The sequence below is a fragment of the Amblyomma americanum genome, unplaced genomic scaffold (genome assembly GCF_052857255.1).
Source record: "Amblyomma americanum isolate KBUSLIRL-KWMA unplaced genomic scaffold, ASM5285725v1 scaffold_58, whole genome shotgun sequence".
NCBI classification, from domain to species: Eukaryota; Metazoa; Arthropoda; class Arachnida; order Ixodida; family Ixodidae; genus Amblyomma; species Amblyomma americanum.
The window spans coordinates 103,662-119,905 of record NW_027526530.1 but is presented as its reverse complement, the minus strand read 5'-3'; the positions used below and the strand labels follow the sequence as shown (position 1 = coordinate 119,905).

At 50.2% G+C, this 16,244-nt stretch overlaps 14 non-coding genes across 14 annotated transcripts; all 14 read left to right on the top strand.

Annotated features, from left to right (window-relative positions):
* The first annotated feature begins 596 nt into the window (after positions 1-596).
* On the top strand, positions 597-670 carry TRNAI-AAU (transfer RNA isoleucine (anticodon AAU)). Its single transcript has one exon. It is a non-coding gene; the product is annotated as a tRNA-Ile (tRNA).
* A 10,703-nt stretch (positions 671-11,373) lies between these two features.
* Positions 11,374-11,447, top strand: TRNAI-AAU (transfer RNA isoleucine (anticodon AAU)). The gene has a single exon. It is a non-coding gene; the product is annotated as a tRNA-Ile (tRNA).
* A 147-nt stretch (positions 11,448-11,594) lies between these two features.
* Positions 11,595-11,668, top strand: TRNAI-AAU (transfer RNA isoleucine (anticodon AAU)). Its single transcript has one exon. It is a non-coding gene; the product is annotated as a tRNA-Ile (tRNA).
* A 147-nt stretch (positions 11,669-11,815) lies between these two features.
* On the top strand, positions 11,816-11,889 carry TRNAI-AAU (transfer RNA isoleucine (anticodon AAU)). Its single transcript has one exon. It is a non-coding gene; the product is annotated as a tRNA-Ile (tRNA).
* Positions 11,890-12,036: 147 nt separating this feature from the next.
* Positions 12,037-12,110, top strand: TRNAI-AAU (transfer RNA isoleucine (anticodon AAU)). Its single transcript has one exon. It is a non-coding gene; the product is annotated as a tRNA-Ile (tRNA).
* A 583-nt stretch (positions 12,111-12,693) lies between these two features.
* TRNAI-AAU (transfer RNA isoleucine (anticodon AAU)) lies at positions 12,694-12,767 on the top strand. The gene has a single exon. It is a non-coding gene; the product is annotated as a tRNA-Ile (tRNA).
* Positions 12,768-13,135: 368 nt separating this feature from the next.
* Positions 13,136-13,209, top strand: TRNAI-AAU (transfer RNA isoleucine (anticodon AAU)). Its single transcript has one exon. It is a non-coding gene; the product is annotated as a tRNA-Ile (tRNA).
* A 147-nt stretch (positions 13,210-13,356) lies between these two features.
* Positions 13,357-13,430, top strand: TRNAI-AAU (transfer RNA isoleucine (anticodon AAU)). The gene has a single exon. It is a non-coding gene; the product is annotated as a tRNA-Ile (tRNA).
* Positions 13,431-14,019: 589 nt separating this feature from the next.
* TRNAI-AAU (transfer RNA isoleucine (anticodon AAU)) lies at positions 14,020-14,093 on the top strand. The gene has a single exon. It is a non-coding gene; the product is annotated as a tRNA-Ile (tRNA).
* Positions 14,094-14,240: 147 nt separating this feature from the next.
* Positions 14,241-14,314, top strand: TRNAI-AAU (transfer RNA isoleucine (anticodon AAU)). Its single transcript has one exon. It is a non-coding gene; the product is annotated as a tRNA-Ile (tRNA).
* Positions 14,315-14,461: 147 nt separating this feature from the next.
* Positions 14,462-14,535, top strand: TRNAI-AAU (transfer RNA isoleucine (anticodon AAU)). The gene has a single exon. It is a non-coding gene; the product is annotated as a tRNA-Ile (tRNA).
* A 147-nt stretch (positions 14,536-14,682) lies between these two features.
* TRNAI-AAU (transfer RNA isoleucine (anticodon AAU)) lies at positions 14,683-14,756 on the top strand. Its single transcript has one exon. It is a non-coding gene; the product is annotated as a tRNA-Ile (tRNA).
* Positions 14,757-15,124: 368 nt separating this feature from the next.
* Positions 15,125-15,198, top strand: TRNAI-AAU (transfer RNA isoleucine (anticodon AAU)). Its single transcript has one exon. It is a non-coding gene; the product is annotated as a tRNA-Ile (tRNA).
* Positions 15,199-16,008: 810 nt separating this feature from the next.
* TRNAI-AAU (transfer RNA isoleucine (anticodon AAU)) lies at positions 16,009-16,082 on the top strand. Its single transcript has one exon. It is a non-coding gene; the product is annotated as a tRNA-Ile (tRNA).
* Positions 16,083-16,244: the final 162 nt, after the last annotated feature.

The following is a 16,244-nucleotide window of genomic DNA, read 5'->3' as shown; positions in this document are numbered from 1 at the left end:
GCCGCCCACGCAACCGTATTGTGTGGATAGAAGAAGGACGAATGGAGTGGGTTACCTTGATTCCGTGAGACGTTCTGGCCTGCTAGCTCAGTTGGTTAGAGCGTCGTGCTAATAACGCGTGCTAGCTCAGTTGGTTAGAGCGTCGTGCTAATAACGCGAAGTTCCTAGGTTCGATCCCTGCGCAGGCCATGGTATTTCTTTTTCTCCTGCTCTCAACGCAGCTGACCGTACGTTGCGCAGGGAGAGCCAATTTTACCTCTGCCGCCCACGCAACCGTATTGTGTGGATAGAAGAAGGACGAATGGAGTGGGTTACCTTGATCCCGTGAACCGTTCTGGCCTGCTAGCTCAGTTGGTTAGAGCGTCGTGCTAATAACGCGTGCTAGCTCAGTTGGTTAGAGCGTCGTGCTAATAACGCGAAGGTCCTAGGTTCGATCCCTGCGCAGGCCATGGTATTTCTTTTTCTCCTGCTCTCAACGCAGCTGACCGTACGTTGCGCAGGGAGAGCCAATTTTACCTCTGCCGCCCACGCAACCGTATTGTGTGGATAGAAGAAGGACGAATGGAGTGGGTTACCTTGATCCCGTGAACCGTTCTGGCCTGCTAGCTCAGTTGGTTAGAGCGTCGTGCTAATAACGCGAAGGTCCTAGGTTCGATCCCTGCGCAGGCCATGGTATTTCTTTTTCTCCTGCTCTCAACGCAGCTGACCGTACGTTGCGCAGGGAGAGCCAATTTTACCTCTGCCGCCCACGCAACCGTATTGTGTGGATAGAAGAAGGACGAATGGAGTGGGTTACCTTGATCCCGTGAACCGTTCTGGCCTGCTAGCTCAGTTGGTTAGAGCGTCGTGCTAATAACGCGAAGGTCCTAGGTTCGATCCCTGTGCAGGCCATGGTATTTCTTTTTCTCCTGCTCTCAACGCTGCTGACCGTACGTTGCGCAGGTAGAGCCAATTTTACCTCTGCCGCCCACGCAACCGTATTGTGTGGATAGAAGAAGGACGAATGGAGTGGGTTACCTTGATCCCGTGAACCGTTCTGGCCTGCTAGCTCAGTTGGTTAGAGTGTCGTGCTAATAACGCGAAGGTCCTAGTTTCGATCCCTGCGCAGGCCATGGTATTTCTTTTTCTCCTGCTCTCAACGCATCTGACCGTACGTTGCGCAGGGAGAGCCAATTTTACCTCTGCCGCCCACGCAACCGTATTGTGTGCGTAGAAGAAGAGCGAATGGAGTGGGTTACCTTGATTCCGTGAACCGTTCTGGCCTGCTTGCTCAGTGGGGATTCTGCTTCCGGCCGCGCTAGCGAACGGACGCGTTATCATGAGCTCCGTCGGAGCGGCGTCAGCGGCCCAGCAGGGCCGCGGAAACATGTCATTTGGTGCTTTTTCTTCGACAGGTGCTGAATACCAGGTACTTCTACCGAGTTTGCCTACAGAGCGTTTCGTTGCCAACACAGTTTTTTTGCACTGTGATATCAGGGCACGCCCATACCGGGTGGAAGATTTCCGCGATGTTCTTGTTGAGTTATCGCTCCTGCCGGAAGTAATCGCCATCGGAGCCTACAGGATGAGCCACGTGTGGGCGGTTACGTTTAAGGATGAAGACGCCATGAAAAAAACAGTGCTGGTGAGCTGGTTGTGAAAAAGTGCCGGTGTCTCGTCATCGACCCAGCTAACCAAGACGTGCGCATGAAAGTCCACTGGCTTTTGCACAGTGTTCCTGACGACGACGTGAAGCTCGCCTTCGCGGCATTTGGCAAGGTGACTGACGTTGCCCTCGAGCGGTGGCGAGTGCAGGGTATGGCAGACAAAGGCTCCACTACAAGGCTCGTCACCCTGATGCTGAAACCGGGAGTGAAGCTTTACGAAATTCCGCACCAGGTGAGCGTCGCCGGTGAGCTGGCTCTCGTGGTCGTGCCGGGCAGGGCTCCGGCCTGCCTTCGCTGCCGTGGCACGGGCCACATACGCCGGGAGTGCCGCATACCGCGGTGCGGTGCTTGTCTACGGTTCGGCCCTGAGGACAGCCAGTGCGAGCGTACCTACGCAAAAGTCACCGGGTCCGTTAACACTCAGGACGCTTCAGCCTTGCTCATGGACGCGGCGGATATGGAAGAGACGTCTGCCGCTACGACTGCGACAGCGGCGGGCGAGACGAATGCCGTGGAGACATCGCAACCGGACAAAATTGTTGCTGAGGAGGGCGTAACCATATGTGAACCAGCGCCTCGCCAGGGCGCAGGGCCGAGGTCGGAGGGCGAGGTGAAATCCCCAGTCGCTACTGAGGCTCCTTCCATTCCTCCTGACCCTGTGAGCATGGACATGTCTTCCGGGGAGGCTAACCTAGCGGCGGGAAAGCGCCCGCACGACGACGGTGAGAGCACGGCGCTTCAACAGGACGGCAATGGCGGAGACGAGCCGCCGTCCAAAGCCGCAGGTATGAGGCGGCCGACCTTGAATCCGCGGCCGAACACTTCGTCCGAAACACGGCAGGCGGGGAAACCGCCTCCGTAGTTTCATGCCTAGAGCCCGTTCTGGGGTCTGGGGATTTTTTTTTTTTAGGCGTGGCGCGAAGGCAGACACCATAAAATAAGGCATTTTTTTTTCTCGATATGGCTCTCATTTTAACTGAAGCATTGCGTGTAGCCACTTTAAACGTGCGAGGCCTGGCAGCAAGAAGGCGACACTGCCAGCTCAGTCGCCTTGTTCTAGACAACGATCTGCACGTAGTTCCAATACAAGAAACTAAAATTGAAAGCCACGAAGCTACAGAACGTATGGTGTCCGTTTTCCGTACGCACTTTGAAGTATGTGTGTGTCATTCTGTAGGTGCCTCTGGCGGCTGCGTACTTTTTCTTCGCAATAATCTCGGTATTACGGTGCAGTCACTTTTCTCGTGTGATAGCGGCCGTCTTCTTGACGTTGATTCTTTGTACTCTGGCGTTAAGTTCCGAGTTTTTTGTGTGTATGCACCAAATGCGGAGTCCGAGCGAAGAGTGTTTTTTGACCGCTTTGAGACATACCTAAACTGTGACAAAGTACTAATTCTACTGGGCGATTTCAACTGCGTCTGTCAGGCTACCGATCGTGCAAGAAGTTCGTTTTTGAGAGATAGGAGTGCTGATGTCATGAACGAACTGGTCCATGGCCATAATTTAGAAGATATTGGAGGTGTTTTCACCAATGGCCCTTGTACACGGTATACCCATTTTCAGGGCAATAGCCATGCCCGATTGCACACAGTGTATGTGTCGGCAGAACTTTTTTCACTATGCACATTGTATGATGTAAGACCTGTGGCTTTCAGTGACCACGCCCTAGTGATTACAACCTTTGGCAGGCAGCAGAGCAAAAAGCGGTTTAATTGGCATTTATGGAAATTAAATAATAAGTTGTTGGAGGACGCAGGATTCGCTGAGGAATTAAAGCAAGAACTAGATAAGCTAATTACAGCGCAACCGTCGAACTTCGCTGCAGAGTGGGAGGAGTTTAAGCAAAGGGTAAAAATAAGACCGATTGAAAAAGGTACACAGTTGAAATATGCCGAGAAACAAAAGGAAGCAGAGCTTCGTGAACAGCTTGAATACCTCACGTGTATAGAAAGCGCACAACCAGGCACATGCTTTAATGAAATCAGGGATGTCAAAGCCCAGCTGGAAAAAATGGACGCCGATAAGTATACTGCGGCAGTTATTCGGGCGCGAACTGAGCAGCTATGGGCAGGGGAAACACCAACAAAACGAGCGATATCCGATGAAAAACGATACTCGTGCCGAAAGCAAATACGACAAATAAACACTGGGGCAGGGGTTTCGGCAGACAGTGGCGTAATCAAGGAAACAATCTGTGATCACTTCAAAGATATGCTGGGTCATTCGCGGAAAGCGGAAAGGGGCTTCCATTGCGAATTTCAACCACTTATGCCGAAACTTGACGAAGAATTCAATATACGGCTCGAACAGACGATTTCCTTGCAAGAAATAGAGAACGCGATATATGCATTGCCAACCGGTAAAGCTCCTGGCCCCGACGGCCTGGGAGCAGCTTTCTACAAAGCTTTCAAAACTGCAATAGCCCAGATACTGCAAGCCATTGTCGTTGAAAGTTATGAGAAAATACGTGTTCCGCTGTCCTTCACAACTTCGCACATAATGCTCATTCCTAAACCCGATGATGCTGAAAAGCTCATGATGGTGGGGTCTTATCGCCCGATAAGCCTCACAAACGTCGACTACAAGATTTTCATGAAGGTGTTGGCGAAGAGACTGCAGAGTGTTATAACATCGATTGTAGGCACGCACCAAACGTGTGGCATAAAAGGTCGAAGTATCGCTACGAACATACACGTGGCGCGGTCCATACTAGAATGCTGAGACTCTTTTGATGACCGAGTGGCGATGATACAACTAGATCTGGCAATAGCCTTTGACCGGGTGTCTCATGACGTCCTGTTTGCCGTACTAGAGCATGCGAATGTTGGCCGAATAATAACAGAAGGTGTTAGAATGGCATACGCAAACTTGTACGACTCAGATTGTTGTGAACGGCGAACTCAGTGGCAGCCTGCAAGTGCGATCTTCTGTAAGACAGAGTTGTCCCCTTTCGCCATTGCTGTTCGCGGCGTACCTTGAGCCACTTTGCTTGGCCATCCGGAATAATGAATGCATAACGGGTTTCAGGCTGCAATCAGCGCACGTAAAAATCTTGGCTTATGCTGATTACATCGCTGTATTTTGTGCAAATACAGAAAGTATTTCTGAGGTAATGAACGTAGTGCACAAATTTTTTAGCTGCACTGGAGCTCAGATCAACTGGGAAAAAAGCAACGGGTTCTGGCACGGTGGCTGGGACGTCACGCCTGAACACTATTCTCGGATGCGCTGGTCCACCACTCCAGCGTTGTATTTAGGAGTACCCCTTGATAGTTACCGGGACCCAGATCCGTACTGGCTTAACCAAGCATCGAGGGCCAAGGAAAGAAGTGATGCATGGCAAGGGAGACAGTTATCGATGTTTTCGCGTGCCATTATCTGCAGCCTGTTCCTTACTGCTAAAGTGTGGTATGTGATGAATGTGCTCAGTGCTTCCCGGGCAAGCATTCAAAAACTTCATCGTGTATTTGCGGTTTTTATTTGGGCTTCGACCTGGGAAAGGACGAGTCGAACAAACTTGTTTCTTTCTGTGAAGAAAGGTGGGCTTGGCCTGGCGCATTTATTTTGGAGACAAGTTGTCTCGCGTTTCATGTACCTACGGGATGAAAATGTCTTCCTCCGGACCGTAATGCAAGTACGGCTTTGTCGACTTCTTCCTAACCTTAGTGTAAGTTCGGTACATGTAAATGGTGCGATAAGAGGGTACCTTAAAGAAGTTGTGCTCGCGTACAGAATGCTGCATGTTCGGTTTTCCATGGAGTATTTGTGTAATGTCAAGAAAAAAAATTGTACGTGGACTTAGTGGACACAATGCTTCCTCTGCCGATATATCGTTTGCCACACATTGCAGGCCCAGGAGCTGATGTAGTTAAAAGAGTTAAGAAGATGCCAATATTGCCAGCGATCAAATCCTTTTTCTTTAAACTCCACACTAATACCTTATCAGTGAAAACATGGATGCACGATAACGGTCTTTTCGTCCCTTGGTCAACAAACTGTTTCCTGTGCCACAAACCGGAAACCATTGAACATGTGTTTTTGGACTGTTGGGATCCCATTTTTTTCTGGGATGTCCTTCAGAGAACTTTAAAGAAAGACCTACCATTAGATGCATATGGCATAAGATTTCTACCTTTTCACAAAACAGATGATTTCCCATTTGATGCAGTAATGCTCCTGGGACTTCACAGCTTGTGGAAAACCAGAATGGAGTTTAACAATGCAGATGAACAAGTGAAACCTGTACGGGAACATTTCATTCAAAATGTTGTGCGATTTAGAGAGGCGTATAAGGCCCTCCCTGAACAGCCAAAAAGGATCGATGTGCTTGATGATTTGGCAAGACTGAAAAAAATTTAACATGCCGTGTCAGGCAAATGTCTGCCGACACGTTTTAATCGTTCATCTTGTGTATTTTGAATGTCAAAGTCGGCAATAAAAAAAATAACGCGAAGGTCGTAGGTTCGATCCCTGCGCAGGCCATGGTATTTCTTTTTCTCCTGCTCTCAACACAGCTTACCGTACGTAACGCAGGGAGAGCCAATTTTACCTCTGCCGCCCACGCTACCGTATTGTGTGGATGAAGAAGGACGAATGTAGTGGGTTACCCTGATCCCGTGAACCGTTCTGGCCTGCTAGCTCTGTTGGTTAGAGCGTCGTGCTAATAACGCGAAGGTCGTAGGTTCGATCCCTGTGCAGGCCATGGTCTTTTTTTCTCCTGCTCTCAACTCAGCTGACCGTACGTGGCGCAGGGAGGGCCAATTTTACCTCTGCCGCCCAGGCAACCGTATTGTGTGGATAGAAGAAGGACGAATGGAGTGGGTTACCTTGATTCCGTGAATCGTTCTGGCCTGCTAGCTGAGCTCATTCTGCTTCCGGCAGCCGAGCTGATCGGACCGCAGTATCATGGGCTCCAGCGGAGCGGCGACAGCTGCCTTCGGCGGCCGCGGAAACAGGATTGAAGACTGTGAAGATAAGGATTACCAGATCATTTTGCCGACACTGCCAACAGGACGTGTTGTTTTCAACACAGTTTTTCTGCACGGAGACGTGCGAGCGAGGCCGTTTCGGGTCGAGGATTTCCGTGACGCCCTGGCCGAGACCGGTACGCTCCCCGACGTGGTCGCGTTGGGGGCGTACCAAATCAACCATGTGTGGGCGGTTACCCTGCGGAGCACGGAGGCAGCAAAGAAGTTGCTCGCCTTCAATGAGCTGCAAGTTAAGAGACGTCCCTGGTTTATCATCGACCCGGAAGACCAACAGGTAAATCTGCGGCTAGACTGGATGCTTCATGGTGTGGCCGACGACGACATCCGGACCCGCATTAGCGGCTTTTGGCAAAGTAACCGAAGTTACGCGAGAGCGGTGGCGGATCCAAGGCGTCAATGACAAGAGCTCAACGACAAGAACTGTCCAACTGCAATTGAAGCCCGGTCTGAAAGTGGAAGACATACCACACGAGGTACGCGTCGCCGGAGATTTGGCTCTTGTGGCGCCTGGACGTCCAATGTAGTTCCTGCGCTGCCAGGGTACGGGTCACGTGCAGCGTGAATGTAAAGTTCCCCGCTGTACGAAGTGTCGGCGGTACGGTCACGCGGATTCCGACTGTGTGCGCACTTATGCGGTGGCTACGGGCGCTGTGTTGAAAGACGACTCTGCGGAACTCCTAATGGACGTAGCCGTAGCCGAAGAATCTCCAAAAAGCATAGGCGAACCCGAAAAGCACGCAGGCACGTCGGACTCTTCGGGACCCTCTAGCAGCGATGGTGGGCGGAAGCCTGAAGGGGCAGAATCTTCGACAAATGGGATGGAGGCGTCGAGTGATGAAATAAGCGCGCCGGCGCTCCAAGAAACCGACTCAGCGCTCCAAGAAACCGAGCCAGCGACTCCGAACGAGAACCATGACAAGAGCAGCGCCCGTACTACCAGTGGTCCTGCCCCAGCGAAGAGACCACAAGCCCAGACCGGAACCGATGGAGACAAGGCGGCAGCCCCAGTGTCGAGGAGCCGTCGGCAAAAACGACCAAGGACGGCGGCCATCCATCCGACTACGACCTAATGTGTCGACGGAGAGGAGAACCCTCGATAAACCGCCCCTGCAACCAGGCCTGGAACAAGCACCGGATGGCTCCGGTGTCAAAGACGTCGTCTAGCCACGCGCTAGACGGGAAGGGTAAGCACCACGTTCCCGGCCTCTTTCTTCTGTATGAAAATGGCTCCTGCGTCCCCCATAAAAGTCGGTACGCTTAACGTCAGGGGACTGGCAAGCAAGAAGAAGCAGCGCCAGGTATACCGCAATTTTAACTGAGCACGACATTGACGTCCTGGCAGTGCCGGAAACGAAAATTGACGGGGAAGATGAGACCGGGAACATGGTGCGACGTTTCACGTCTAGGTTTTTTCCAGTAGTGTCCCACGCTATAGGCACGTCTGCGGGCTGTGTCATTTTTGTTAAGAATTTACCGGGACTTGAGGTTCAGGGATATATGGCGTGTCCATCGGGTAGATGTGTTTTGGTTGACTTCGTGTACAACAAAACATATTGGCGCATAATTTGTGTGTACGCTCCAAATGCGGTGGATGAAAGGACATATTTTTTTCAGAGCCTAAAAAAGTACTTAATTTGTGAGAAATCCCTGATCTTCATGGGTGACTTCAATTGCGTCCTGAGAGGTTGTGATAAAACTAGTGCACGGGCTTTTAGGGACAGAAGCATTCAGGCACTCTCAGAGGTTATAGCGACGTGCAACCTCGATGACGTGGCGGAATGTTTAGAAGGCGAGCGTTGTGTTCGGTACACACATTTTCAGCGGTCAAGCCATGCACGGCTAGATCGCATTTATTTGTCTCCGGATGTTATTTCAAAATGCAGTACCTACAGTGTAGTACCGGTATCATTTTCTGATCATTGTTTAGTGGAGTGTGGGATAGGGACAAAGAAAAGAGAAAATCAGTTTTGTTGTGAGATGTGGAAATTAAATAATAAGCTCATTACAGACGAAATCTTTAGCAGGAAAGTAAATGAAGAAATCGGGAAATTAGAGACGGGCGGGGAACTGAAAGTATGGCAGCAGTGGGAACTTTGCAAACAACAAATAAATATAACAGCAATCGAAAGGTCAAGCTGTATACGACAAGAGCAGAAGCGTGAGGAAGAAAATTTAAGATCTTTGCTGGCTAAACTGGTCGAAAAAGAAAGCGAAGAGCCGGGAAAATGTATCGACGACATTAGAAAAATAAAACACAAAATTGAACTCTTCGAAGAAGAACGCTATGGTGGCGCGCTTGTGCGGGCTAGGGCGCAAGATGTAGCAGCTGGGGAGACACCGTCAAAACGAGCGCTAGGAATTGAAAAAGCGCATGCTCAGCGAAAGCACATTGAAAAGATTGATTGGGGGTGGGGCGTTATCTGGAGAAAGCGGTCATATCTAGAAGGCATTTCTTGAATATTATCAGGTGCTGTTTGCAAAACAAGAAGTGGATGTGAGCGAATTCAAGGAAACGTTTCTTGGCGCTTTACCGCGATTAGATGACGAACAGAAAGAAAGGTTGGAGCTGTCGATAACTGCATCAGAGGTCGAGCATGCGATAGAAAATTTGAACCTTGGAAAATCACCTGGGCCTGATGGATTAAGTGCGGCTTTTTACAAAGCATATAAACACGAAATATTGCCAGTACTGACAGCTGTGTATAATGAAGATTACAAAGTAAATGAATTGCCTCCGTCTTACGGTACATCCCACACTGTATTAATTCCTAAATATGATGAAGCAGAAAAGTTACAACAGGTCACAGCATAACGCCCTATCGCACTCACAAACGTAGATTATAAAGTTTTCATGAAGATTTTAGCCCGTAGACTACAGTCAGTTATTCGAGATATAGTTGGTGCTCACCAGACGTGTGGGATCAAGGGGCGCTCCGTGGTTACCAATATTCATAGAGCGAGGTGTGTGCTTGAATGTTGTGATCATACAAATAGCGGTGTAGCAATACTTCAGCTTGATCTTGAGAAAGCATTTGATTGTGTTTCGCACGAAATCCTGTTCTGCATACTCGACCATGTAAATGCAGGGTCCATTATTCGCGAGGAATTGGCCTTGGCGTACCGGAGCTGCACGACAAGACTAATTGTAAATAAGAGTTTGGGGGCCCCCATCGTCCTGCAGCGTTCGGTGCGCCAGGGTTGTCCCCTTAGCCCCCTTCTATTCTGCATATACATCGAAGCGTTGTGTTTGAATATCATGAAAAATGAAAAAATCCGTGGCTTCCAGCTTCAGGCGGCAGAAGTTAAGTTGCAGGCCTATGCGGGTGATGTGGCAGTGTTCACAGTGAATCGGGAAGAGGTGACCGAGGCCGTGGCATGTGTAAAAGAATTCCCTAAAGTCACAGGCAGTAAAGTGAATTGGTCAAAGTGCCTGGGGTTTTGGCACGGAGAATGGCCAACGAAGCTCGACAATTTTGCGAACATGTCCTGGGTGACGACCCCAGTAAAGTACTTGGGCGTCCCACTAGACGGTTATCGCGGTAGCGAACCGTACTGGAGAGAACAGACGCAAGCCACGCGTGAAAAGGTTGAAAGGTGGAAAGGGCAACATCTGTCAATTTTCGCAAGGGCCACCATGTGTAATTTGTTTTTTATGTCTAGGTTGTGGTACGCGATGCAAATGTTGCATTGTGCAAGGATGAACGTACAGAGATTGCACGGATCTTTGCCGTGTTTGTGTGGGCTGCGGGCTGGGGACGATGCAGCCGGACGAATTTGTTTATGCGGGTCAGGACGATGGCCTCAGTCTGGGGCACTTATTTCTGAGGCAGGTCGTAAGCAGAATTTTTTTTGTGCGTTATGTAAGGGATCCGTTTTTACGCACTGTGTGCAAATTAAGGCTTGGAAATGCACTGCCGGATTTTGTTGTCTCAACCGAATATTTATCGGGACGTATTTTTGGTTACTTTAGAGAGGTTGTCGCGAGTGTTCGATTCCTATCTGTTCGGTTTTCGTATGAGTATTTGTCTTCTGTTAGCAGGAAGAAGTTGTATAGGGATTTGTGCGATGTAATTCTTCCACAACCTATGTACAGGGCCATATACAGTGGAGGCCAGGGACGCGACGTACTTAAGCGTGTCAAGGCGATGCAGGTGCCGCGAAGTGCAAAAACATTCTCCTTTATGTTACATACCGGAACACTACCAGTAAAGACATTTTTGGAGGGGAAGCATTTATTTCTACCTTGGGGATCACACTGTTTAATCTGTAAACAACCGGAGACAATAGACCACGTTTTTTGCATTGTTGGGAAGGGGTATACTTCTGGGACATCTTGCAAAGGACTTTAAAAAAGGAATTTCCGCTAGGCTCTCATGGAATACGATACTTGCCTGTAGAGAGTGAGGATGGGACACCATTCGACCTTATTATGCTAATAGGACTCCACTGTATTTGGCGCTCCAGAATGGCAGGATATCATTGCGATCCTGATGCACGGCCAGCCCGGATCTATTTTCAGGAGTGTATGTATAAGTATAATGAAATTCAGAAAATAGCTCCTGAAGCACCTGAGTGGCTCGAAAGAGTAGAGCCATTGGTGGCGCTTAGAGAGATTTGAGTTTTAATATGACGAAGCCACAACCCACCAGGCGGGTAGTGTTAAGTATCGTTCATTGTGCCCTATAAGTGTATTTGGGTATTGTGGTTCTTGCCGAAGTCCGGCAATAAAGAAAAAAAATGGCCTGCTAGCTCAGTTGGTTAGAGCGTCGTGCTAATAACGCGAAGGTCGTAGGTTCAATCCCTGCGCAGGCCATGGTATTTCTTTTTCTCCTGCTCTCAACGCAGCTGACCGTACGTGGCGCTGGGAGAGCCAATTTTACCTCTGCCGCGCACTCAACTGTATTGTGTGGATAGAAGAAGGACGAATGGAGTGGGTTACCTTGATTCCGTGAACCGTTCTGGCCTGCTAGCTCAGTTGGTTAGAGCGTCGTGCTAATAACGCGAAGGTCGTAGGTTCAATCCCTGCGCAGGCCATGGTATTTCTTTTTCTCCTGCTCTCAACGCAGCTGACCGTACGTGGCGCTGGGAGAGCCAATTTTACCTCTGCCGCGCACTCAACTGTATTGTGTGGATAGAAGAAGGACGAATGGATTGGGTTACCTTGATTCCGTGAACCGTTCTGGCCTGCTAGCTCAGTTGGTTAGAGCGTCGTGCTAATAACGCGAAGGTCGTAGGTTCAATCCCTGCGCAGGCCATGGTATTTCTTTTTCTCCTGCTCTCAACGCAGCTGACCGTACGTGGCGCTGGGAGAGCCAATTTTACCTCTGCCGCGCCCTCAACTGTATTGTGTGGATAGAAGAAGGACGAATGGATTGGGTTACCTTGATTCCGTGAACCGTTCTGGCCTGCTAGCTCAGTTGGTTAGAGCGTCGTGCTAATAACGCGAAGGTCGTAGGTTCAATCCCTGCGCAGGCCATGGTATTTCTTTTTCTCCTGCTCTCAACGCAGCTGACCGTACGTGGCGCTGGGAGAGCCAATTTTACCTCTGCCGCGCACTCAACTGTATTGTGTGGATAGAAGGACGAATGGATTGGGTTACCTTGATTCCGTGAACCGTTCTGGCCTGCTAGCTCAGTTGGTTAGAGCGTCGTGCTAATAACGCGAAGGTCGTAGGTTCAATCTCTGCGCAGGCCATGGTATTTCTTTTTCTCCTGCTCTCAACGCAGCTGACCGTACGTGGCGCTGGGAGAGCCAATTTTACCTCTGCCGCGCACTCAACTGTGTTGTGTGGATAGAAGGACGAATGGATTGGGTTACCTTGATTCCGTGAACCGTTCTGGCCTGCTAGCTCAGTTGGTTAGAGCGTCGTGCTAATAACGCGAAGGTCGTAGGTTCAATCTCTGCGCAAGCCATGGTATTTCTTTTTCTCCTGCTCTCAACGCAGCTGACCGTACGTGGCGCTGGGAGAGCCAATTTTACCTCTGCCGCGCACTCAACTGTAGTGTGTGGATAGAAGAAGGACGAATGGAGTGGGTTACCTTGATTCCGTGAACCGTTCTGGCCTGCTAGCTCAGTTGGTTAGAGCTTCGTGCTAATAACGCGAAGGTCGTAGGTTCAATCCCTGCGCAGGCCATGGTATTTCTTTTTCTCCTGCTCTCAACGCAGCTGACCGTACGTGGCGCTGGGAGAGCCAATTTTACCTCTGCCGCGCACTCAACTGTATTGTGTGGATAGAAGAATGACGAATGGAGTGGGTTACCTTGATTCCGTGAACCGTTCTGGCCTGCTAGCTCAGTTGGTTAGAGAGTCGTGCTAATAACGCGAAGGTCGTAGGTTCAATCCCTGCGCAGGCCATGGTATTTCTTTTTCTCCTGCTCTCAACGCAGCTGACCGTACGTGGCGCTGGGAGAGCCAATTTTACCTCTGCCGCGCACTCAACTGTATTGTGTGGATAGAAGAATGACGAATGGAGTGGGTTACCTTGATTCCGTGAACCGTTCTGGCCTGCTAGCTCAGTTGGTTAGAGTGTCGTGCTAATAACGCGAAGGTCGTAGGTTCAATCCCTGCGCAGGCCATGGTATTTCTTTTTCTCCTGCTCTCAACGCAGCTGACCGTACGTGGCGCTGGGAGAGCCAATTTTACCTCTGCCGCGCACTCAACTGTATTGTGTGGATAGAAGAATGACGAATGGAGTGGGTTACCTTGATTCCGTGAACCGTTCTGGCCTGCTAGCTCAGTTGGTTAGAGTGTCGTGCTAATAACGCGAAGGTCGTAGGTTCAATCCCTGCGCAGGCCATGGTATTTCTTTTTCTCCTGCTCTCAACGCAGCTGACCGTACGTGGCGCTGGGAGAGCCAATTTTACCTCTGCCGCGCACTCAACTGTATTGTGTGGATAGAAGAATGACGAATGGAGTGGGTTACCTTGATTCCGTGAACCGTTCTGGCCTGCTAGCTCAGTTGGTTAGAGAGTCGTGCTAATAACGCGAAGGTCGTAGGTTCAATCCCTGCGCAGGCCATGGTATTTCTTTTTCTCCTGCTCTCAACGCAGCTGACCGTACGTGGCGCTGGGAGAGCCAATTTTACCTCTGCCGCGCACTCAACTGTATTGTGTGGATAGAAGAATGACGAATGAATTGGGTTACCTTGATTCCGTGAACCGTTCTGGCCTGCTAGCTCAGTTGGTTAGAGAGTCGTGCTAATAACGCGAAGGTCGTAGGTTCAATCCCTGCGCAGGCCATGGTATTTCTTTTTCTCCTGCTCTCAACGCAGCTGACCGTACGTGGCGCTGGGAGAGCCAATTTTACCTCTGCCGCGCACTCAACTGTATTGTGTGGATAGAAGAATGACGAATGGAGTGGGTTACCTTGATTCCGTGAACCGTTCTGGCCTGCTAGCTCAGTTGGTTAGAGTGTCGTGCTAATAACGCGAAGGTCGTAGGTTCAATCCCTGCGCAGGCCATGGTATTTCTTTTTCTCCTGCTCTCAACGCAGCTGACCGTACGTGGCGCTGGGAGAGCCAATTTTACCTCTGCCGCGCACTCAACTGTATTGTGTGCATAGAAGAATGACGAATGGAGTGGGTTACCTTGATTCCGAGAACCGTTCTGGCCTGCTAGCTCAGTTGGTTAGAGTGTCGTGCTAATAACGCGAAGGTCGTAGGTTCAATCCCTGCGCAGGCCATGGTATTTCTTTTTCTCCTGCTCTCAACGCAGCTGACCGTACGTGGCGCTGGGAGAGCCAATTTTACCTCTGCCGCGCACTCAACTGTATTGTGTGGATAGAAGAATGACGAATGGATTGGGTTACCTTGATTCCGAGAACCGTTCTGGCCTGCTAGCTCAGTTGGTTAGAGCGTCGTGCTAATAACGCGAAGGTCGTAGGTTCAATCCCTGCGCAGGCCATGGTATTTCTTTTTCTCCTGCTCTCAACGCAGCTGACCGTACGTGGCGCTGGGAGAGCCAATTTTACCTCTGCCGCGCACTCAACTGTATTGTGTGGATAGAAGAAGGACGAATGGATTGGGTTACCTTGATTCCGTGAACCGTTCTGGCCTGCTAGCTCAGTTGGTTAGAGCGTCGTGCTAATAACGCGAAGGTCGTAGGTTCAATCCCTGCGCAGGCCATGGTATTTCTTTTTCTCCTGCTCTCAACGCAGCTGACCGTACGTGGCGCTGGGAGAGCCAATTTTACCTCTGCCGCGCACTCAACTGTATTGTGTGGATAGAAGAATGACGAATGGAGTGGGTTACCTTGATTCCGTGAACTGTTCTGGCCTGCTAGCTCAGTTGGTTAGAGAGTCGTGCTAATAACGCGAAGGTCGTAGGTTAAATCCCTGCGCAGGCCATGGTATTTCTTTTTCTCCTGCTGTCAAAACAGCTGACCGTACGTGGCGCTGGGAGAGCCAATTTTACCTCTGCCGCGCACTCAACTGTATTGTGTTGATAGAAGAGTGACGAATGGAGTGGGTTACCTTGATTCCGTGAACCGTTCTGGCCTGCTAGCTCAGTTGGTTAGAGCCTCGTGCTAATAACGCGAAGGTCGTAGGTTCAATCCCTGCGCAGGCCATGGTATTTCTTTTTCTCCTGCTCTCAACGCAGCTGACCGTACGTGGCGCTGGGAGAGCCAATTTTACCTCTGCCGCGCACTCAACTGTATTGTGTGGATAGAAGAATGACGAATGGAGTGGGTTACCTTGATTCCGTGAACCGTTCTGGCCTGCTAGCTCAGTTGGTTAGAGCTTCGTGCTAATAACGTGAAGGTCGTAGGTTCAATCCCTGCGCAGGCCATGGTATTTCTTTTTCTCCTGCTCTCAACGCAGCTGACCGTACGTGGCGCTGGGAGAGCCAATTTTACCTCTGCCGCGCACTCAACTGTATTGTGTGGATAGAAGAAGGACGAATGGAGTGGGTTACCTTGATTCCGTGAACCGTTCTGGCCTGCTAGCTCAGTTGGTTAGAGAGTCGTGCTAATAACGCGAAGGTCGTAGGTTAAATCCCTGCGCAGGCCATGGTATTTCTTTTTCTCCTGCTGTCAAAACAGCTGACCGTACGTGGCGCTGGGAGAGCCAATTTTACCTCTGCCGCGCACTCAACTGTATTGTGTGGATAGAAGAATGACGAATGGAGTGGGTTACCTTGATTCCGTGAACTGTTCTGGCCTGCTAGCTCAGTTGGTTAGAGAGTCGTGCTAATAACGCGAAGGTCGTAGGTTAAATCCCTGAGCAGGCCATGGTATTTCTTTTTCTCCTGCTGTCAAAACAGCTGACCGTACGTGGCGCTGGGAGAGCCAATTTTACCTCTGCCGCGCACTCAACTGTATTGTGTGGATAGAAGAGTGACGAATGGAGTGGGTTACCTTGATTCCGTGAACCGTTCTGGCCTGCTAGCTCAGTTGGTTAGAGCGTCGTGCTAATAACGCGAAGGTCGTAGGTTCAATCCCTGCGCAGGCCATGGTATTTCTTTTTCTCCTGCTCTCAACGCAGCTGACCGTACGTGGCGCTGGGAGAGCCAATTTTACCTCTGCCGCGCACTCAACTGTATTGTGTGGATAGAAGAATGACGAATGGAGTGGGTTACCTTGATTCCGTGAACTGTTCTGGCCTGCTAGCTCAG